We start from the raw sequence: 24163 nt of genomic DNA, 5'->3' as shown, positions 1-24163 counted from the left end.
AGACGATCTCTCAGCTAAAAAAAAACACCCACAGATCTACGAAATTAATTATTTCCTATCTCCAGAAGAACGAAGACGACATTAAAATTGGACATTTTATAATCCGCAACGTTGTTTGAGTCAAAGTTGATGCTCCGCCATGAACACACTCCAAAACATATTTTACCCTTCGGCTTCATTAGGGACTCATAAATATTTTAGCCCTCAGAAATCTGGAATGTCAATTCATCAAGAACTCTCTTAGCTCTTCTTTTTTGATATTCCCTAATTATCACCCAGACGCGATGTTGATTTATTGTTTCCGACAAATGTCACGCGTCCGGATCTTTTGCGCTGCTGATCGACGACGTTATAAATAAGTCTTTTTGAGTTACAGTAGGCCTCGTACAGACTACTGTCTGTGTTTGATCACTCAGTTCATCGAGATATCTTCTCACCTTCACTATAAATTACAGTCAGCGACGACGACAAAACTTTTCCTCTCAAGTCGTAGTGAATTCTCAATTTATTTATGTGCGGTTTACTGTAAGAACAGGCACTGAAACCAATGAAACTTTTTTTTATTATTATTTTAAATGACTACTGAGCTCCAACTGTTGCAGATTTATAGATAATGAGCTTGACGTCATGGATGTTCCTAGAGAGATTAACAATTTAATCCGCGTCGTTTATTTTAGGCCTACGTGGATAACACAGGCTACTTTTAATGCAAATAACTGTGTATCTAAATCTTTTATTTTTTTATTTTATTAGTTTTAATGGTTTGAAAATGTTTTTGGTGACTTTACTAGGCTATTTTAAATTAGTTTGCAATCAGCTCAAATAGTAAAAAATAGAAAACAAAAAAAAAAAAATAGCTATAAAATCGTTCATCCGTTAAACAGCAAAAAAATCAGTATGAAAGCCAGATAAATGTAAAAAAATTTACGTTCATGAAAGAAAAAAAAAACATTTTGATACGTCTGTGTGAGTGACATCAATCTGCAAAGTGCAGAATTAGGTTATAATTTTACACTCTTTGATTAAGAGAGATTGACACCGCAGAGATAGATCCAGGCCTAACGTGAAGCCAAAACTTTCTTTAGGCAATTGCTTCTCCATCACTGCTACGTGTCGATTAGTGTTATCATGCAGGAGAGATATCATTTTAAGTATTTACCTTCACTATTTGAAAGTGAAAAATCAAGCATAACAGAAGCGCAGAAACGATATAAAAACCGATCAGTCTACTTTATAGTGGGAATTATCTTTAAACGTGTGTCTCATAAAACTAAAAGACTGGCTAATTATTGCCCAAACGGCGATAGAGAGTGCATAACGTTCAATTATTGTCAGACAAAGCACTTACAGCACGGGATTTTTTGTTGAAATGAGGCTAGAATTTACACTCGTCATTCTCCTAACTGCAGGACATGTTCATTTAAATTCACTCGAAAACATAAATACCATTATTGCTTGTCTGACGTTGTTCCAAAGTCACGCAGGATGATGAAAACAATTTTCCGAAATGATCCTGAATTTTATTTACATATCTAAATGAGAATTGATTCGAGGTCAGTATCTTCCGTTCAAATCTGCTAAAAGCAGCAAAATGCTTTTCATTATTCATAATGATTTATTTCCACAAAACAAGTAGGCTAAATTCTTGTATATTGGATCAATCAAGTAAGCAGTAATTTACAGTAAAAAAATATATTTATTTCTTACAAAATATTTATGTTTGTTTTAAATTTTGTTTATTAAAAAATATGTTTTTCGTTGGGCTTAAAGTAATATATATATAGCAAAAATAAATAAATAAATACAAAAATAAATAAATAAACCAGTGGATCGCTTATATCTCCTGGAAAACCGTCAGCTTAATTAGTTTGGCAAAAATAAATAAATAAATACAAAAATAAATAAATAAACCAGTGGATCGCTTATATATATATATATATATATATATATATATATAGATATATATATAATATATATATATATATATATATATATATATATATAATAGCCTATTTGAAAAACGATTCCCGTAAAATTGAAGTCACTGCAGCGTAACCGTGCAGGAAGCTATTTTGTTGTCATGTGACAAGAAACCAATAAAACAGAGAAGACACCTTCAGACCCTCGTGACTTTAAGAAAATATTTGACCTAAACTGGACAAGTGGCAAAAGAAAAATAGCTTAACTTTTACACGTTTACAACAGTTTACATTTTAAGAGCTTTTTTTCTTTTCTTTTTTAAAGCAAATGGTCAAACGTTTTTTCCAAAAAGTGTTCGACATGGATATAAAAACAAATTTTCTAAAAAAGCTTGCACTTGTCATCGACCCTTAGTATACGTTAGGAATAATACTAAAACGGCATCAGTGGAAATCAAGAACAGTAGCTAAGAAATAAACCTTGTGCATAATTAATATAGACTAACTATATGTAGCCTATCAATCCATTTTTTGTCTGACTATTTTCTCCTTTCAACATAGAAAAAAAGTAAAAGGAAAAGAAAAAGAAACGAAGTAGTACAATATCAGTAAATGTGCTAAACCTGCTGATTTGACAGTGTCCAACATAAACAGCGACAGGGAAGCGAAGGCCAGAGAGCTGAAGAGAAGTCGTGATTTCCGTGAGGAGGGGGGCTCGCGAGGGGCGCTGAGACCGCGGACGAGGGGAACTGATGTCAAGGTCTTTTTTCCTCCTTATCGAGCGACTGCTGAAAAACTTTCTCCACTCCTCGAGTGAAAGAAAAAACCCGAAGAGAAGAGAAGAGAAGAGAAGAGAAGAGAAGAGAAGAGAAGAGAAGAGAAGAGAAGAGAAGAGAAGAGAAGAGAAGAGAAGAGAAGAGAAGAGAAGAGAAGAGAAGAGGAATCGATCGCCTCGCACGCGTTCCAGAGCTCGCGTTTCACCGGAGGAGGAAAGTGCTTCTGTTATTTGGTAAGTGTGGTCCGTCATCCATACAGCTCGCCTTAAACGGACATCAACAACTTAAAATCAGCACAGGTCGGACTGACTCAGCTAAACTCTGTAATTGCTGAGGTCTGTTATTTAATATGACGATATAATCCTGTTGGTGAGGGAGATAATTTATGAATAGCAATAGTGTAGTTTGTTTTATTGACACAGGAGATCTTTGCTGATCCTCTCTCATTTAGGTTTGGGGTTTATGGCCTGCTGATAAGTGAAGCCTATACGTGTTTCCAAATTCAAAATTAATATTGCTACATATCTATACATTGCATTATAAATTAACAAGTATTTGTTTTATATTTATTCAGATTTTATTCTTTAACCTTCATGTAAGAGTTTATATGAGATCACATAAGTCAGAAATGTTTTCCTTATCTGTAGAAAGATTTTCAAATATATTATATAGGTATATATACTTTAATTTTATGGAATTTCTGTATTTTTCTGTTTTCGATAATGGTTTCGTAATGATTTTAATACATGAAAATAATATATTAAAATAAAAATAAAAAAAAACACATGATACTTAAAGTGGAAATTAAAATTGCCTCCCCAAAAATTATTTGTACTAAATGTGCATGTCACTATAGTAATTTACTTTGTTTTAAACTCAACTTCAACCCCTCTTTTTATACAAAGTTTAAAGAAGACAAGGTAATCAAAGACGCCGACCATCTTTCTAAAACACATTTCTCTTTAATGTTTATATATAAACATCTCTGTAAGTCACCGTGTATGGCGCTTGTTCTTTCACAAAGTTCAGTAATGCAGAAGTCAAACAGTCTTGTGATTTATAATGTTGACAATGAAAAAGAGAACTGAATTTCAGGGGTGTATCCTCCATCTCCAGGCAGGTATGGGCAAGTGATAGATCTTTTTCCTCCAACTTAACTTAACTGGTATTAGCAACATCAATGAACGGTAAAATATTCTGCAGGCAAAGACTACAATCCCTCTGTATAAACCAAATGTTACTGAAAAGCCTTCTAAAAGCTAATAAATGCTCCTGTTCCACAAAGAACTGAGTCGTCTTTGAGATCTGAGATTACTTTTGGCTTATATCTGAGGTACAAGTTTCTGGAGCCAGCTGAGAGCCGAACTGAATCAAAGATACATGGTCTGCACCCTTTTGTGAAGTGTTTGGAAAGCGTCAGCCCGTGTGACTCGGAGCACAGAGCATGGACATTCACTGCACATTCAATGCTGGCTCCTCTGAATGGCATTAGAGCTGATAAGAGCTCGGCTCAATGACTGACAGTATTTTACTGGGTTAACTTGATGCATGGTACCATGGAGAGCAACAATCTTCAACTGAGATCACATTTAAGGTATGGATGGCCCATTAGGGCGGATTCTCACTAATGTAAACACGTATTCCAGACCCCAGGAACAGACTGTGTATCATGCACTAGAGAGTGTTCACTGGACCATATACAGTATATCCAAGTGTTTCAGCTTTTGTACTTAACTGCTTGTGTTAACACACACAAAAAAGTAATATTAGAGGTTTTTTTTAATTTTTTTATAACTACATACATTTATATTATATATATGATAAACAGTATCATAACAAATGTCTATAATAATATATGATGAATAATATATTTGAGATATGTTTATTATAATCATTTATTATTTATAAATTGATAAAACAATACAAATAGAAATTTTATACTTTCAAATACATATAGAAATTTCTAAATATCTATCATATTTACATACGTTAATGCATTTATCATAGTTATATGATATATAAGACTTAATATAAATATCTTAAATGTAAAAATAATATACACACGTCGTCTGAATTGTTGGTACCCTTTGTAAATATGATCAAAGAAGGCTGTCAAAATAAATCTGCATTGTTAATCCTTTTATTTAAAAAATTCACAAAAATCTAACCTTTCATTGGAGAATAAGAATTTAAAATGGGGGGGAAACAGCATTATGAAATAAATGTTTTTTTTCTCAAATACATGTTGGACACAATTACTGGTACCCCTAGAAATTCTTATGAGTAAAATATATCTGAAATATATTCCCGTTCATATTCACAATTTTGATATAAGTAGGAAGGAAAACAAAGGCCAAATTCCAAATTAATCATCCATCACAATGAGAAAAACCTAAGAATATATTTCTGATGTGCACCAAAAGATAATTGAGCTTCACAAATTAGAAAGTGGCTTTCAGAAAAGAGCTAGAGCAGTGAAAATCCCCATTTCCACCATCAGGGCAATAATTAAGAATTTCCAATCAACAGAAAATGTTATGAATCTGCCTGCAAGAGGATGTGTGTCTATATCGTCCTAATGCACAGTGAAAAGGAGAGTTTGAGTGGCCAAAGACTCTTCAAGGAACAGAACTGCAGAAAAAGGTTGAGTTTTGGGGTCAGAAAACCTTTAAAAAAAATGATCAAACAGCACCTACATCAGCACATGTTGTTTGGGAGGGCTTCAAGAAAAAATTATCAAGAAAAGAAAATGCTTTCACCAAAAAACAATCTCCAGCATATTCAGTTGTCAGTCACGACTGGAACTTCAGATGGGACTGGCTTCTATGCTCAGATGTAACTAAAAAAATTAGCTTATTAGCAAAAGATAAAAAAATCAAAAATTGACTGACTCTTATAATGGGTCATGTTTGGATCTTCCAACTGGACAATAATCCAAAAACAAACCTTAAAAACAACACAGAAATGGGTCACTGGGCACAAAACCAAGCTTCTGCTATAGCCATTGCAGTCCTCTGACCTGAACCCTATAGAAAATGAGTGTGGTGAACTGAAGAGGAGAAGCACCATCATGGAGCAGTGAATCTGAGGGATCTGGAGAGATTCTGGATGAAGGAATCGTCTCTGATCTCTTGTCAGGTGATTTCTAACCTCATCAGCCATTACAGGAGAAAAATCAGAGCTGTTATTATGCCAAATGAAGGTTTCAAAAATTATTGAATAAAAGGGTGCCGTTAATTGTGTCCAAAGTGTATTACAGACAAACATTTATTTCATAATGATATTTCCCCCATTTTAAAGTCTTAGTCTCCAATGAAAGGATAGATTTTGTGATTTTTTTAAATAATAGATCAAAAGGATTAATGCCGATTTATTTCCACAGCCTTCTTTGATACATATATAATAAAACATGATACATACATACATACACACATATGATATATATATGAGTATATATATATATATATCATATATACTCAGAATAAATGATATGATGTGTGTGTGTGTGTGTGTGTGTGTGTGTGTGTGTGTGTTATATATATATATATATATATATCATACTATTTATTATACTCATATTATTTATGATAGCGTATTTACCATATTCACTTTAGTTCTGAAAATGTGGCATATTTGCATTTATACATGTGTTTTTCCAGCTAGTTGTTTTCACTGCAATTATTTGTTTGTTTCTAAACTGTATGGTAATGTTGGTTCTTCGTTTCAACATTTGATGTCCACATTTCTAATTCAATTTAAATAGACTTCAAAAGGACATCAGCCACACCCCTCAGCAAAAAACAAACTTCCACCTGCACTCAGACAATAACTTTAACAAGCTCACCTTCTGTCACCACTCTCAACAAATAAAAGCCAGAAAAGGAGGCAAACAAAGAGAGGTTCCGTGGTCATATTAAATGGGATGATTCAGTTAGCCCCCCGCCGTCTCCCCTTGAAATGATGCGATTCCACCTGAGAGTGTGGTGATTTGGGTCTAATTACCCACCTATGATGGGGTGGGTGGGGGGGGTCAACATCTGTCCTAGTCTACGCAGAGCTACAGCCACAACATCTTGCTGCTTTATGGTTCCACTCACGTCTGTTTACGAGTATTTTTCATGAGTCTTTCACCCCAGCTGTGAACTTCTCATCTCACTTCGTCAAAGCTGGTTTTCCTCTCTCGCACGTCATATTTTTCACCTTGCTCTTCATCGAGCTGCTCGAGAGGAAGGAGGAAGTCTCATATGTGCATTAGCTGTGATGAAGCCATCAGCAGAAGCTCACACTGTTTCCACGCAGACACATAAAGTCATCACAGATACCCGAGATAAATCACATAAACCCATCCATTGTTTTTTTACAGGCGATTTGTTTCTATAATAATCTCATAAACACATTGAACATACAATTTGGCCCAATAAACATTCCCTTATTTGTGGATTTCAGCTTTTGTGGTCACAATTTTGCTATGCGTAAACACATTACAGCACTTCCATTTCTCTCTCTCACGCTTTTCTCGGATGTGAGAGATGGCTATTAAATAAAAAGCTCTGTTTCCAAATTTTTCCTGAGAAGAAGAATCACAGCCACGCATACATATACATAACAATTCCCAATATTTAATATTGCACAGACATTGACGTGTACAATTGACGTGTACTTTATCTCATCGCCCTTTGTTATATGAAGTTAGAGAGTGGTTAACGCAGTGGCTTAGCCAAACAGTGTCGGACTCAAAATGACATGCTATTATGAAGCTTCGAGAGCTGGGCGTTTCATCTTTATGACCATCTAGGGAGTAAGTGCGAGAGAGAGACAGACGGATTAAGCGGTGCACTTTCCTTTTGGGTTCTGGGTGTGTTCTTAAAATGGACGGAAAGCATGTGTCGGTGTAAATGAGAGAGAGAGTGAGTCAGTCAGGCAGACAGAGGAGAAGAAACAGCACAGCGTGATGAAATGTTTGTGTCTTGGCTTGCTAATTACGCTTCGCCGAGAAAAACTTTCCACTCTTGTCCTTTCAGTGCCGGGCTCTGCCCAAAACCATTCCTGGCCAAATGAGTTTCCACACACTTGGTAATTTAAGGCTGATTTCAACATTTATTTTTTGTTTGTTTTGTTTAAACTATGGAAAACCAGGCTCTCTTTTCACACACTGCTAATTTCTCCATGCCATACTTTCCACAAAGGCCCTTTCAAAATCCAAAGAGGAATAAAATGTCTCCACACGTATAAATTACAATGCCTCCAGAGTGTTCCCAGAGTGTAAATACCTCCCCACATCTTTAAACCCCTGAACCGAAATGAGGGATTTGGGCGTAAACTGTTAAAAATAAATGTAAAGAAAAGATTTTGTGTGATTCGACATGCTGTAATATTCCATTTTTGAATGGCCTGTTCTGAAACAAGACAATGATTATGAAGCTCAACACTGCCTGTTTGAGGACAGAAGATTTCAAGAGCACCGCTGGAATTGTAATGCACTATTATCACCGTTTGCATAGTCTGTAAAAACTGTTTATTTTTAGCTTCAACCACCCATAAACACAAGAAAGTGCCAAGGTGAAAAGGATGAACTATGACAATGGTTTACTTGATGATATATTGCAGAGAGCGGTTGTCTGTTCATGCCTTTACAACATTCAATTATACCATTAAATCGTCTTCAAATATTGGTTGATTAAAGTTAAACGTAACCATATGTATTTTTTTCTTTAAAAAAAACTCAAAGCCGCTTTACATAAAATAATAATGTTGCATTATATGTAATGCATTATAGTCACATTTAGCAGATTAGAGCTGGGCAATAATATAGTTATAATTTGTGATGAAATAAAAAAAATTAAGCAGTTAAGATTATGTATCCTTTACGCAAGTAAACTGTATGAATGTGGATAAATTCAGACAATTATATATCCAAATGGACGATAATATAGTTACACTGTGCGACAAACTAAAAAGTCCATTTAGATGTACTTTGCAATAATACAGACTAAAATATATATACAACTTTATATAAAGAGCTAGGCGATAATATAGTTTAGTTATATACAACTATAAAAAAATATCAAGCAAATAATATAGTTGTACTTATATATATATACAACTTTATATAAAGAGCTAGGCGATAATATAGTTATATTTTGTGATGAAATAATGTCAAGCAATTGAGATTTGCTATATAATATATATTGCTTTGCATAAGTTTACAGTATGTATTAAGATAAAGTTGGGTAAAATATACTGTATATACAACTTTCCATATAGATATGCAATAATACAGTTCACATTTTTCAATATATAAACAATCACAGCCAAGACTTGCTATATATACTGCTTTATGTGATCATACTTTATGTACGCAGGTAATGTACAGTATGCTATATTTATCATTTTTAAAATTTTAGTATATATTTTTGATGATATAACAATCAATTAGCAGAGATCTGCTATATAGTATGTACTGCTAAAGTGAGTTCACTGTATGTATATGAAAATCACAGCACAGTGTGGTCCAAATATATGCACTCACATATTCATTTCCCAATTATATATAAACAAACATGAATCTATGGCTTTCTAAAGAATGAATACATACCAAATTACCTTGTGACAATGTTCGTACAAAGCAATATATATATATATAATGATATATATATATATATATCTTATTATATATATAGATATATATATATATTAAAAAAATACAAAAAGTCTTATTTAAAACCTAAAAAATGCCAACAAAGTGTTTGTCAGGAGGGTAAACTAATTATAAATGGGATGTGAAAGAGCAATCACAACAAGGATATGTCTACAAGTTTGCATGTGTGTGTTTGTGTGTGACAGAAAAAAAAACACACACACAAGAGAAAGGAAGGCAAAGAAAGGAAGAGGAATTTACGATCACGTATTGAAGGAGAGATGGGGGAAGGAGAGTTTGCATCTCGTTGCTGTGCTGTTGTCTTTTCCCTTCAGCCATTTTGAATCCGTGCTAGTGGCTGTTTTCCCAGAGTTCAGGAGAGGTGTGAGTTTCTATGTGTGTGTGAGAGAGAGAGAAAGGCAGTTCTCGGTAGGGAGCCAATTAGAGGATCTGGAAAGATGCGTGACATTGTCCAGCAAAAGGAAGTACAGCTGCCTGACCTCTGACCTCAAACTGGGTCATTTTGCACCGAAAGCATTCCCTGTGGACAACGTCACCTTCACAGCCACACTTATTCAAATATAAGCTATTATTAAAAGCATACCAAGACTTGTCATTTGCACTTACATATCGTTGCTCTTTTGTTAGTTTTGATTGCTTCCATTGTCCTCATTTGTAAGTCACTTTGGATAAAAGCGTCTGCTAAATGACTAAATGTAAATGTCAGTAAAAATACAATAAAATATTGTTTAGTGGCTATATAGATTGGCTGTATAAGAAAAATACAGTTGGCAAGGCCTGTTTGAGGATAGCAAAAATGTCCTTAAAAAACTACTTAAAAAGATATAAGTATATGGATGCATGATATATCAATACTATATTCGATATCGGATGATATTAAACATTTGCTTATGTTTGTGAGGATCTTAGTACAAATCAAATTTCATTATTTTATTGCAAATTTGTTAACAGCTCTAAAGCATCATTGGAATCCAAGGCAGTTGCTTGGGGTATAGATTTACAATATGACTTTTCAGATTTAGAATGGAGCCAGATGTGTGTTAAAGCCCAGAATTTGACAATTAATACTAGATTTAAACTGATCCAATACAACTGGGTAATGCGTACTTATGTAACACCTGAAAAACTTCTTTCACTGTATCTGGGAATGTGAGGTGATCAAGACATTCTGGCAAAAAAGTGATAACACTAATTTCCTCAATTATTTCAAAACCAGTTACCCCTGAAATGTGTGCTTTGGGTGTATTTCCTGTAAGTTTATCATTTACAGGTCATCACACTAAAATTATAGACATTTGTTTAGTTATTGCAAGAAGTTTGATAGTGTTCTACTGAAATAAAATAGAAGGTCCATCCACTGACCACTGGATGAAAGATTTGGCACATTATATTGCATTGGAAAGAATAACTTACAGTATAAAGGGCAAACTAAAGGACTGTCATAACATTTGGGATTTGTTTATACAGTTTCAGGAAAATAACCAAATATCGGCACAGGCAACAAGTACCTCTCACTCTACTGATTAATGTGTGTTCACTTTTGTACGTGAAAATATGTTGATATGTCTGTCTTAGCCTTTGTATAACAACTTTGCCTGTATAATTGAATTTCTGGATGCTTTGGGGGGTGGGGTTAAGATTCTTTTTTTTTATCAAACTTTTTTTCTCAATATATAATGATATCATGTCACATCCTAATCATTAAAATGTCTCTACAGTACACAACGTCACATGGTAAAAACACAGTAAACAAAAATGAATAAAGACACCTGGCCTCCCAAAGATCAGTGCTCCGTGGGCCGACTCTTGTGCCATGTGAGCGATGTCTGTTCAGCAGCTGATCTCAGAGAGACTGCCTCTGCTCTTTGAGCCACTATTGATATATTTTTACAATCGTTTCAAATGAAGAGGCACACAGACGTCTGAGAGTAATTGCTGCAATAAATAACATGGAGTAATTTGGATAGAAATGCTCCGTTTCAGTCCTTATCCTCTTTTCATGCGTTCCTGATTCTCTCTCCCAACCACACATGGCGGCGAGTGTGTGTGTGTGTATGTGTGTGCAAGTCGGAGTGATTTAGTGTGTCTGTGTGTGCTTTTTTAATTCCTCCTGAATAGTTGATTCAGCTGAGGCGAGCTCAGCATCAGCTGGCTGCTCTGTGTGTGTGTGTAGGCTGATGGTGATTGTGATAGTGATTGTGTTTCTGGTTACTCGTGTGAATGGGATGACCATAAATCTGTAGGCAGAGATTTAGGGAGCTCTCGGCCCAGTGCCGAGCATGGTCAGAGGGGAGCCTTTTCTCTTACACACACACACACACACACACACACTAACCAAGCGACACCCAATCCACCAGGCCGTAAATTCTTTTCAGCGTCCCGATCAAACGTAGCAAGCTTGGCTAAACCCCAATTCTCTTTCTTTCACATTCTCCGCCCCCCAACACACACACACACACAAAAAAAAACACAAACAAAACACTATGAACCGTTTACACACATTCAGCACATTCACAGCATATTACACTTCATTTCATCACACATATGTACATTCTGTAGGAAAACCCCGACTTCTGTAAAAGCCATTGGTGAAATACTGGTTAAATACAAATGGATGCATGTTTTATGTGTGTTTATGACTCTGATTTTATGATAAATTGATTTGTGTTCATTTGTGTGTTAAATAAACAAGTAAAAACACAGAATTTCAGCAGCTTTCTAACTTTTCTAAAGCAGAAAAGTTTCAATTCACTACTGTTGTAAACCTGTAAACTACTTTTGCAATTGAAAACCAGGGCCGTCTGTATTCTCCTGTAGCCGTCAGCAGCCCAACCTGTATAATTATCGATCACGCTCGGAGAGGGGGGACCAAGTGACCTCTCCTTCAATCTGATTACATGGACACTTCATTTAAACTCAGAGTGTGGAATGATTTGGTTTTCTGTTTCCATTAGAAGAGACTAATGTCCTTTTTTGACATCCCACAATTCCTCATGACTGCATCCTGGGGACACCCTTCCTAATTAATTAAATTTCCCCATTAAGATCTGTTACATACAGTATGGTCATTTTCAAAGGCACCAATTTAACTCTTTGCTACATACAAAGTAAATTAACTTGATTATTTTAGACTGCAAAAAATGGGGTTTTGTACCTTTAATACAATTATTCACTTCTGGAAATTATCTCTACGTCATACACTAAAGTCATGATTTATAGCAAGTTATCACATAATTGTAATGTAGGGTTTTTATTCCTCACACAAGCAAAATGACAGAAATATAAAACTCACATGTAACTGTGCTGTGATTTAACATCAGTAATTATGATACATTAAAATACTCAATTGTGACAAATTGTAAACAAAAAATAAATAGATAATAATAATCATCATCATTATTATTGTTGTTGTTATGTTGTAGCTGTTTTATTATTATTATTACTGTTCATAATAACAAAAACTATAAACTATAGTAATAACAAAGTTATCACATAACTGTGATAAAATGGCTATGATTAAAACTATGATTATGATAAAATATTACAGACCGTTAAACTTTCATATGTAATGGTTTTGTGTGATTTTACATTAAAGCATGGAAAATATTGTTGCTATTAATCATAAAAACAAAAAATATAAAAAAAATAAAACAATAGTTATTATTAATCATAACATCAACAACAAGATCAGTAGTACTTATGATAATAAATTAAAATAAATCAAATAATAAACTAATTCCTATTAAAAAATTAAAAGTTATTATACACACACACACACAATTATTATATAACTTATAATAGATATATTATTATTATTATTGATAATAAAGAGAATAAATAAAATAATGAGTGATAGTGAATAAATCCTTTATAATAAAAAATTCAATACTTACTGAATTTATTTTAGGATTTAAACTGAATATAAATTAATACATTAACTTCAAACCAGAAACAGTACTGATACATATTAGAATATACTACTACATATTTGCAAACACATTTGCATTGAGCATCTGCCACATGCATACATTTAAATGTTCAGAACGGATGTTTCAGCATTACAGCTCTTTATTTTTCACTTTCGTTTAGTTCCTTTGCATAGAGTTCCTCTCTTTTTTGTTATACAAATCTTTTGCCATGTTGTTATCTACAAATCACCTCCCTCTTCTCACCCGAATATTTGCCCGATCCTCCCTATACAGTGTTCCGTGTGTACATGTGTGTGTGACAGCAGCCACCTCCATTAATGAGGAGAGATGTGTGTGGGGTGGCCCCATCAGCCAGATCACATGTCCCTAACGAGCAACCTGGCAACTGCCCTCCCCCCAGCGGCCTTCTGTTTCACCTCACCAACAGAGTTCATCCAGGGGTCACGGCCCTGCCTCGCACTTCCTGTGAGACGACAACTAGCCAACTAAAGGCTGCTGGAAGACGGATAGAGAAAGATAAGAGTACTAACCTCAGGGCTGGGTTTGAAATTAAAAAAGTGAAGGGAGAGTGAAAACAGGAGAGAAGGAATGGTATAAAGAGATAAGGAGGAGGCTCAGGGATCAAGGATGAAAAAGTAGGCAAACCTTAAGTGGGAGTGAAGGAGGGGATCAGATCTGATCTGTAAAAATGAGGGTACAAAGAGGCTAGTATGAAGGAGGGGGGTTTCCACATCCTCTCCTGAACTGTAAATCACATCCTGTGTACACACATACTGTACATGAACACAAATGCACCATATTTCAGTTTCAGAGCATGAATATGATTTTTTTTTCGCTATTGAAGCAATAGAGCACAACCTGTGGACATTTATTGCTCTTTTATCAAATAAGACCAATTATAAAAACAGAGGTAGGACAGGTTCTGGATTCTGATTGGTCAATACATTTCAAAAACACAATATAGTAAGTTTATCACTACAGAGCAGTTTACCTACATAACAGAGTAACTTCTTGCTCTATCACAACCATATGCATCTTCCTGTGAGTCACACTAGAGGCAAAGTTACCATAAATGGAGCAGAAATGTAATTGTATGCATAAATGTAATCTTAATGTACCACAGTAAAATACTTCAGTGCATGTGAAATAAATATACATATATATACACATTTTTACAGAGTGGATCTTTTACTTATTTTAAATGCACTGTTCTTATTCTTTCTTAGAGTTGCCACAATGAATTCTATTGAAATGACAACTTAGATGTACGCATATATTACCTCGTAAGATTCTTATGTTGCTGATAGAACACTTAACGCATTTCTAAAATTCTAATAGCTAAAATGTTTTACTGTGGAATGCAAAAAAAGTAGCCACAGGTCATGACTTTGCAAGTCACATATAGGTAACAGACTGCATGTAATATCTCAGCCACTATAACTTTCCTCTTTATAATCTCTCATAAGCACCATCACAAAAGGGCTCATTTCTAGAGACAAACATCCCTTGAAAGTCATTTTCTAGCCTCAATATTAGGTCTTTGTAGAAAACCCTAACAAAAAAAACTGTTAACCTCAGTTTTAGATATAAATATAAAATATTGTAGTTCCTACAGTTAGTGATACTCCTGTAAAATGACAATAAATTTATACATCATGTTCTTGAAGTAGTGTAAAAGCTTTAGGAATCATACTGTTCTTTTAAAATTATGTCTGTATGTACTGTATGTATGAATGCTGACAATAGCAAATCATAATAAATTAAAATGGCACGTCTTGAACGTTCTGGAAATTACTTGCCAAATCAGTGTTTAATAGAAATAGAGATGCACTGATATAAATATCCTGGGCAATACCAGTGACTATGTTCACGTTGTTCAGAATTTTTTTTTTTTAATTCGCTACTTCTAATTCTTTACTATATTGTTATTATAAACATTTACGACAAACATTAAAATCAATGACTTTAAATGTTACAAGTGAATTTAGGAATGACTAGGAATTATATATTAATCAATATCAAAATAAAAATAAAAATCTGTTTTAAATATATATATATATATGTGTGTGTGTGTGTGTGTGTGTGTGTGTGTGTGTGTGTGTGTGTGTGTGTGTGTGTGTGTGTGTGTGTGTGTGTGTGTGTGTGTGTTTTCTGCTTCTTCGGATAGCTGTAGTGGCTAAATTTCAAAACAAAACAAATTTGTAACTCTGTGTGTCACCCAACAAAAATGTAAAAAAAATTAAGATGAATTCTACCTACAGAAATGCCAATTTACAACATCACAACAACTAAATATCAAGTTCATGTGGGTGAGGACCGCACACATCCTTGAGCCGCTGCATTAGCCCACGCTATGCTAATGCAGTCATCCCTCACGCTTCCTGCAGCTCACATACCTCTGTCTTCCCCGTCCAAACCTGACTACCTCCCCACTGTTTCTCTCTCTCTCTCTCTCTCTCACACACACACACACTTCCTTCAGCTGAATTTAAATTGGGTGGAACAGCTGAATTTGTAACAGCGGCGACAGTAATGCTAATGGCGGGTAATAATGGCCGCCTCGGACACGTCAGCATTAGTGAGGGCGCTAGCTGAAATATAGCCAGCGACGAAGATCTAAATCTGCTTAGCATCGATTCTGCTGTTTTGATGAAAATGCACACTGGACCTAGAGGGCTCTCTTAAATCAATTGCACTCCTCAGAGTGGGACCCCGCTGCAATTTGACGGACAGGCGGCGCAGCGAGTCTCCAGACGGCCTAATCGCGACGCCAGCGGTGTTCATGTTACACGCAGATATTGTGTATGTATTGAACGCCGCATGTTTACCTGGTCTAAGTGATGAGCGCGAGAAGGTAGAGAGAGTCGGGACTCGGCATTTGGGTTCGGAGGAAGCGTAACAGACAGGAAGACGGCCCGACTGAGAGAGTGCCCACAATTATCTGACCATAGGAGTTGTACAATTATGAGTGAAATATGGTAATTGCCCAGGCCGAAAACGATTTCCAAGTGATTTATTTTTATGGAAAGCATTTTTTTTGTGTGGTTTTAAAATGATTCAGACATTTGAGCGCCCATACGCTGTGAGTGCTAAGGGTTTATTTGTACCCCGGTAGAGAGACGGGCTCGTGACCTTGCAGTTACCCTTCCATGTCGGCGACCTCCGGGTGACCCCCGCGGGAAGAATAGATGAGCTTCCGTGAACGAAGGGAGTGAAAGGAACGTCAGAGAGAGGAGCACGTAACGCCGCGCAGACGCCATTGTCTCCATACCTCCCCTCTCACCCACTTCATCTCACTCCACACACACTTACACACACTTTTACAGTTTATACCTGAAGACATTTAACCAGCTCATTAATTTTAACTAGAGTTGTAAAGGGCACATTTTTAGTGTCTAGTGTTACAAAAAGACATATGCTGCCTACTGTCTAAATATTGTATCAAATGGCTTTGCAGACACACAGGGGAATTATACAGCCCAGCTAAAAAGTACTAGATGCGGAGGTCTGTCTCACACACACACACACACACACACACACACACACACACACACACACACACACACACACACACACACTTTACTGTCACAGCTTTGTGTAGCGTCTCAAAGGAGATAGACTTCTGTGGGAGACTGTTAAGGTTTGTTGAATGTGGTAGTCATTGTTCATCTCGTTACAACTACAAAAATCATACAGGTACAATGACAAAGTTGTTTGTCTGAAAACACACACGTGTAGGTTTTATCTGAGCATTTAAAGGAAGAATTATTTAATGGAGAGCAAACAGGGGGAAAAAAAGACCCAGGTCATTGCAAAATTTATCTAAAGTTTCAGAGGAGATCTCAATAATGTCTCAAACTGTGTTTTGCCAATAAGGGAAAAAGTAAAAAAACAAAACAAAACAACAACTACCTTTTAAAAATTATTTTTACAGTTTTTATTCATTTTATCTCTCTATACTCTCTTGACCAAGTCAACAACTGTCATCTTTCTCTTTTTTTTCTAACTAAATAAATAAATATATATATATTTACTACAACTACTGTATATTTACTATATTTTAAATACTTTTTTTATTGGATAAAATATTAAAAAATGATATTAAATCTGTTATATATAATAAAAATTAAATCTCTGACATAAAACATGACATTATAAATCTTTTTTTTCTAAATTAAATTCATAAATAGTGTGTTAGTGTGTGTGTATTTTCTATATTAAATATATTTTTTTATATTTTTTATTGGAGAAAAAAAAAAACAATAATAAAAAATTTAAAAAATAAAAAAAAAATAAATAATAATAAAATAAAATAATAAAAATAGATTGAATAATTATATAGATAGTGTAACGTGTGTGTGTGTGTGTGTGTGTGTGTGTGTGTGTGTGTGTATATAGGAATAAAAAAACAGAAAAAAACACACACATATAAGAGCAACTAAAAATTTCCTTTCCTTCTCCCTTTTGGTAACAAATTTCATTATTGGAAGCAAATTTCCAGATTATTAAATAAAGTATTTTCTTTTCCTTTTTCCTATATCTCACAAAACTCAAGTTTTTATTCGGTTTATCCATTTTTAAATGAAACGAGCTGATTTGTTGTTGACATTTTGAAGATACCATCATTTGCTCCTGTGCTGATAAACAGTGCTATTTTAAAGCGTGTGACTTTGTGGTTGTATCTAACCGTGATGTTAAATCACTTCACGTCCCCTGACTAGCCTCTGATTGACTTGAAGCTCAATTAGAGACGATGCCGTTAGTCCCCTGAGTGGGTTTATGTAAATCAGAGCCTCAGATGCTGACAGCACACTATGTATGCGTGTGTGTTGAGGGGGTTGAGTAGGTGTGCAAATCAAGTGGTGTGCCAGCATGAGTGGTCTAATTAATCAGGGATTGTGTGTGCTTGTGTGAACCTCTCTGACAACTCGGGTGTATATACAGTATGTGATTGTGTGCGAGTGTGTTTCAATATGAACATCCTAATTATCTTTGTCCTCCGCTTCTATGTGTCTAAGTGTGCATGTTAGCTATGTCTAGTCGCTTTCATTGCAGATGTATCTCAAAGTGGCTGCTTCTGCAGAAACTGAACATTTCTTTTTAACTATTTGTTATAAAATCCAGTTCATTCATTAAGTTATTTTGCTACACTGGCTATGTGTCTGATTTACTAAAAAGTACCACTTCACAAGAGTCATTTGTTCATGAATCGGTTGCACATTTTTAAGTACAGCTCATAAGGACAACTCAATAGAAAGATGCCATTATTTCATGGTACACTGTCTTTTTATTGCATTGCATGTTATATAGACACAGCAAACTCATGATTCACAAATATGATCTCTTTTGCCGTGGCGCTGAAGATTCAGCAGTGGTAGTTTAGAAACACAACGCTACAAAACTGACCTTAAACGCTGAAATTGTTGTTCACACTTCATTCAACATAGCCACAAAACTCATTACTTAATATTGACTGGGATTCATCAAATAAACACTCTGACCTCCAACCAGTTGCTGAATTTATGAAGGACATTTGTTATGATGCGAAAACCACACAATACTGACTACAAATTTAGCAATAATGTTAGTGGCAAAAAGGTAAGCACTTTAAAACCATTACTCTTTATTATTATGTTTAGTATGATCCAAACAAGGTTATACTGATTGCAATATCTGCTGCAAAAAGCCATTTTAACACTTTATTTAAAATATTTAGGGCACACAGCATTGTAAAACTGTGCAGAAATGTTTGCGGTCAACATGAGGCTAATGTGCTAATCTCATTGCTCCATTTGAGTTGAATCAGAATAGTGCCCTCTACTGACTGAGGCTTAACTGATGGCTTGTGTACGAAATCATATACTCTGTGAGTATGTACGTCTTTTAGTGGCGGTAAAAAAAAGATTGTTCTGTATAGTATGAGTGTGTACAGTATGAATTTAACCTCGATGCACTACCTTCGTCATGTTGTCTTTGTCATGTGGCCTACTGTACCAGTTGCGTTACGACACTGCCATTCGCAAATCCTCTCCCGTGGCCTCATGGGATGGTAAAGTATCCATCAGATGCACATTTAAGATTCTCACCAGAAACAGTAGGACATCCAGAGACTTTTTGACTACTCTTTTAATTTGAATGAACTACTCTGTTTACATACAGTAATGTAGGGAAGTCTGCGATTTCGGGTGCAGCCCGTAGCTATGTCGCGAATTTAACTTATGCGCAAAACTGGAATTTTTCATATAGGTACCATTTGCGAATAAGCACCGTTTCCATTCAACGAGTCAAAGAGAACAAAAATCGTTACTTCCTGATAAACTGCCACTAAATATCGCTAAGAAAAGTAGGACAAGCCATCTAATACAATTATGTTCATATATAACAAATCACTTGTTTGGGAACGCAGTCGTGTAAGACAGTTCTGGGAGGCAATTATACAGAAATACTTTGACACCAGACTTTGCTCAGGCATCTCAGAATGACCATAGCAACATTACCGATGCAGTGCAACAAGATCGGTCAAATTATGCGCAAAGTCACATGACTTTAGATGTGCAAATACAAACTTAAAATGTAAATCCATCTCCAACTACCATTAACCCTAACTCTCACAAGTCAAAAATCAAAAAAAACCAGTGTCGAGTGTAAAAACTTTTTTCGAATTAAGTGATTTTTTTTTTTTAAATTTGCAGTTTCCATCACACGTTTTTTTTTTTATTTTTTTTTTTTTTTTTTTTTTTATCTAGAAGCATTTTACGGGATGTCTTGAAAAGCATGATCACATAAAACTCTGTATCGGATTGCACTCGTATTAATGTTTTCAATTCAAACCATATTTCAGCAGCGTTACGACCACTGGAACTAGTCTAAACAAATAGCCATATTACAGTGGAAAATGAAACCCCTGCAGAGCGCGTGCACGCACACACACCCACACACACCTGACACCTCGACACAAACCCACCTCACCAGTTAACGCAGATAACCGGCCGATTCCCGTGTTTTTTAATGCACTCTCTGAGAATGAAGTGCCTCCTGGCCTGCCAATTAAAAACCCAATAACAGCCTATTAAATAATACATGGGCATTATTTAGTGGCACAATTAAACAACGCGCAATGATATAAACCCAGATGGGCAAAGCTGCCGAGACCGCCAACCTTTCATTTAGATAGCGGAGCTGGAGCGCAGGGTCCTAAAGCTGCCCTCACAGCTGAATACCAATGGTGACCAGACATATGCCCGTTTAAAACGCTGTAAAACTGCGGCCCTTTTTAATGGGGCGTTCCGGGGCCCGAATGATAGATGGAGAGAGAAATGATTAATCTTTTTTTCTCCTGGCTTTTATTTTACAGGGGCCAATAAAGGTGTCTGTCATAAATTGTTTGGAGATCCCGCGCTCTCGGATGCTCGGCAATAATGAAGCACCAGAGTACAAGCCGAATAAATCTCACCCACACGCACACAAACAGAGCCCCAAAGTCCCGCTGTGATGTAACAGCAGCGAGATATGCATATTTACACATTAATTTTGCTGCTGAATGAAGCTGTAGACTGACAACAGATTTACACAGTAACAGAGTTTATCATCAAACGACCCAGTTCTGCTGCTGTGTGTCTGTTTACACACACAAAAACTATTTTCCAGCACTGCCACTTATTCTTGCTATGAACCTGATAAGGACTTCTGGACACAACAACACGAACCCCTCATGAATCACTCGAGTGTGTTTGGGTTATTATACTGCAATGCAAAGGTAAAATGTGGCAACAAAGAAAACAGGTCTCAGGGTTTTCCATACTTTTTATGCTTAATATCAATAATAATAAAAGAAATGAAAAAATAACAAGTATTTTAAATGTGTAAAAACTATTTGGATTTTTAAAATTCTACTGATGATTAAAAGTAATTTTAGATGTAGAAACCTGAACAGAAAAATAGGGCTGCAAATACAAGTTTTTGTTTTTGTTTTGTTTTTGACTAATGGTGATGATTTCCAATCAGTATTTAGAATGAATTTTTGAAGCAATTTATTATTATTATAATTTTTATTATTCTTATTGTTATCAATTTTAAAACTCAAAAAATAATTTTAATTTTAAAACTAAAAATTAATTTAAAGTTTAAACAGAAAAAACAAAACAATTACAACATACAACACAAAAATACAAAAAAAAATATAAAAAAAAAATCAATCACTAACTAAACTATTATTATTGTTGTTGTTGTTGTTTAAATGTAATATAAAATTAAATAATTTATTATAATTTATATATTTAAATTTAATTCAAAATTTTATTTTAAAATTCAAAATAAATGTAAGGTTTAAACAGGAAAAAAATACACATTTATGACATTTTACACTACATACATTTTAAAATATAATATAATAATAACAATAAGTCATCATCATTATCTAACCTGTTGTTGTTTAAATGTAACAGAATTATTTAATTTATTATTATTTATGTAAATAAAATTAATTCAAATTTTCATTTTAAAATTCAAAATAAATTTAAAGTTTAAACAGGAAAAATACACATTTATGACATTTTACATTACAAACATTTTAAAATAATAATAATAATCATCATCATCTAATCTATTATTATTATTAATATTATTATTAACAACAATTTTTATTTTATATTTTTATGCAATATAAATATTTCAACAAACATTTCCCCTATCACCCTCTTCTCAGAAGAAAAAAAATAGACTTTGGTTTGTCCTGTGACAAACAGGTTTGGCTCAACTGTGATCAGATTCACAGTAAACGGAGCATGAAAATTAATATTAAACAGCCCAAACTACAATCACAACACTAAAGCCATTATTATTCATTTTAGCATTGCAGTTGCGTTGCCTTTGTAAAGCAGAGTAATAACCCAGTTCAAGGGTTTACATGCAGATCAATAAACCAATAATGCAAGAAAACGATGTTTGCAAGAGAAATGATCGTGGGGGGGGGGGGCGGTGGGGGGTGGGGGGGGTGGGGGGGGGGGGCTGGGTTGTTCTCAGTGAAGGACGTAATGAACAGCTGTGGTTGATGATATCAGTCTGTGAGAATAGCTATACTGTAGAAGTCATTTCTCCATCTAAACCCGACCTCACCCTCGCACTGCACCGCACTGCTCCACTCGAAGCGAGGGGGTGGAGGCCGAGAGGTCAGCTGAGGTCACAGGTGAAAGCGTGGAGGTCAAAGGTCTGACAGGTCACACTGGTCTGTATCTACTAACATATGTCTCCTTCCAACACATGTAAACAACCAAAAGGCTCTGAATTATCCCATCATGTTATCCTCATCTGTTGTGTTTTTCAGGAGCCTCCCTATTGGACAGAGGATGTCCTGTTTTCACTGGATCATCGAGAGCTCACTTCCTGTATAACCATTAAGACACGTCAAGACGAGAGACCAGTGCTTGCAACCATTTCCCATTGTTGTTGTTGCTTCCGTACTCTGTTCCTGGTTTCTGTATTAGTATGTTTTCTGCCTTGAATGTGAAGCATGTGAACTATAATCTTGCTATACACATTGTATTTTGTACATAATGCATTTTCCCACAAATCACTAGGTAGGGATTACAACAGCATTTCTTCTTTTACTTATATTTCTTTTAATCAAATATTTACAGGTGCTGCATATAAATCACACCATTCTCATCCATTTAAAGGAAATTATATAAAAGACAGGAAATAATGAGCAGAAAGATTGCATAACAGGAACAGGAAAGTGTGCAAGCCAGATTCAAACTCTTATCTCCTACATGATCACCATACTTTAAAAGTGTTTAATTTGGTAAAAAATCTGCTCAATTAAAAGGATTTATTCAAGACCAAAATATTATTTAAGAATCAACGGAAGTAATTTTTAACAATCAAGTCATGTAGAAATAACGCTTGTGGTCATAATTGGAATTAGTTTACTATACTGTAACTACTGTATATTGAAAAAAGATTATATTACACATGAATCCTCACCACATAATATTGCACAGTATAAAAATTATAAATATTCATTTTGAAAAATATAAAATAAAATAAAATAAAATAAAATAAAATAAAATAAAATAGCAGCATCCCTGATTTTTTTAATATATAAGGGAGAGCGAATATTTTAGGTCCTGTGATTGGTCACCATTTACCATCTTAATCACTCTTTTGCCTTTACATGTTCATTTTAAATGCTCCCGCAGTGTGGCAAATGAATTTTAAGTATAAATCTTCCAATCAATTAGTATGAGAACATAAAAGCTGCGTGCATGATAATTCTAAAATAATTGACAAAATGCTTGAAATATCCTAGGATCTTAAGACCACATATAACCATTTTTATTCAATCTTATCTCATGTATATTTACTCAACCGGTGACACACACACTCTCACACACACACCGGTCCCTTACGGGTGTGAGAAGCCTCCTGTGACACTTTAATCGATAGTGAAGCTTGTCGGCGCTTTGACACAAATCAGGGAAATTAAGTTTAGAGGCTGTTGAGGAGCTAATGGCAGAACAATGTGGCATTATGGTGCAGCCTCAGACACCGAGGTAAATCATGGTGGGCTGTGTGTGTGTGTGTGTGTGTGTGTGTGTGTGTGTGTGTGTGTGTGTGTGTGGGCTTGTGCTAGAGGATGACGAATGTTAGCATGGCCATTCATCCAGTGGTTTGCGCTCAGGCCAATTTCACAACAGCCTTTCCTGTCTTAATACTCCCGTCTCACAAGTTTTACATTATGCAAATGATGTATTCTGAATAAATCTGACATATACTGATTTGCTCTGGTGGTGAGCCCCTGAGTCAGGGCCTTATAAAACACCGCTGAAGTATTTATGATGACACAGTGTATTTTGGCCTCCGCACGTGTATATGATCTGTGAT

The 24163-nt window shown here is 35.2% G+C and overlaps 1 long non-coding RNA gene across 1 annotated transcript; it reads left to right on the top strand.

Annotated features, from left to right (window-relative positions):
* The first annotated feature begins 2564 nt into the window (after positions 1–2564).
* LOC109060197 lies at positions 2565–23355 on the top strand. The gene is made up of 2 exons (XR_002012704.2): positions 2565–2928; positions 22605–23355. It is a non-coding gene; the product is annotated as an uncharacterized LOC109060197 (long non-coding RNA).
* The last annotated feature ends 808 nt before the right edge of the window (positions 23356–24163 follow it).

This window comes from Cyprinus carpio, chromosome B3 (genome assembly GCF_018340385.1).
Source record: "Cyprinus carpio isolate SPL01 chromosome B3, ASM1834038v1, whole genome shotgun sequence".
NCBI lineage: Eukaryota > Metazoa > Chordata > Actinopteri > Cypriniformes > Cyprinidae > Cyprinus > Cyprinus carpio.
The sequence above is the reverse complement of the archived record's forward strand: the minus strand, read 5'-3'. Positions and strand labels throughout refer to the sequence as shown.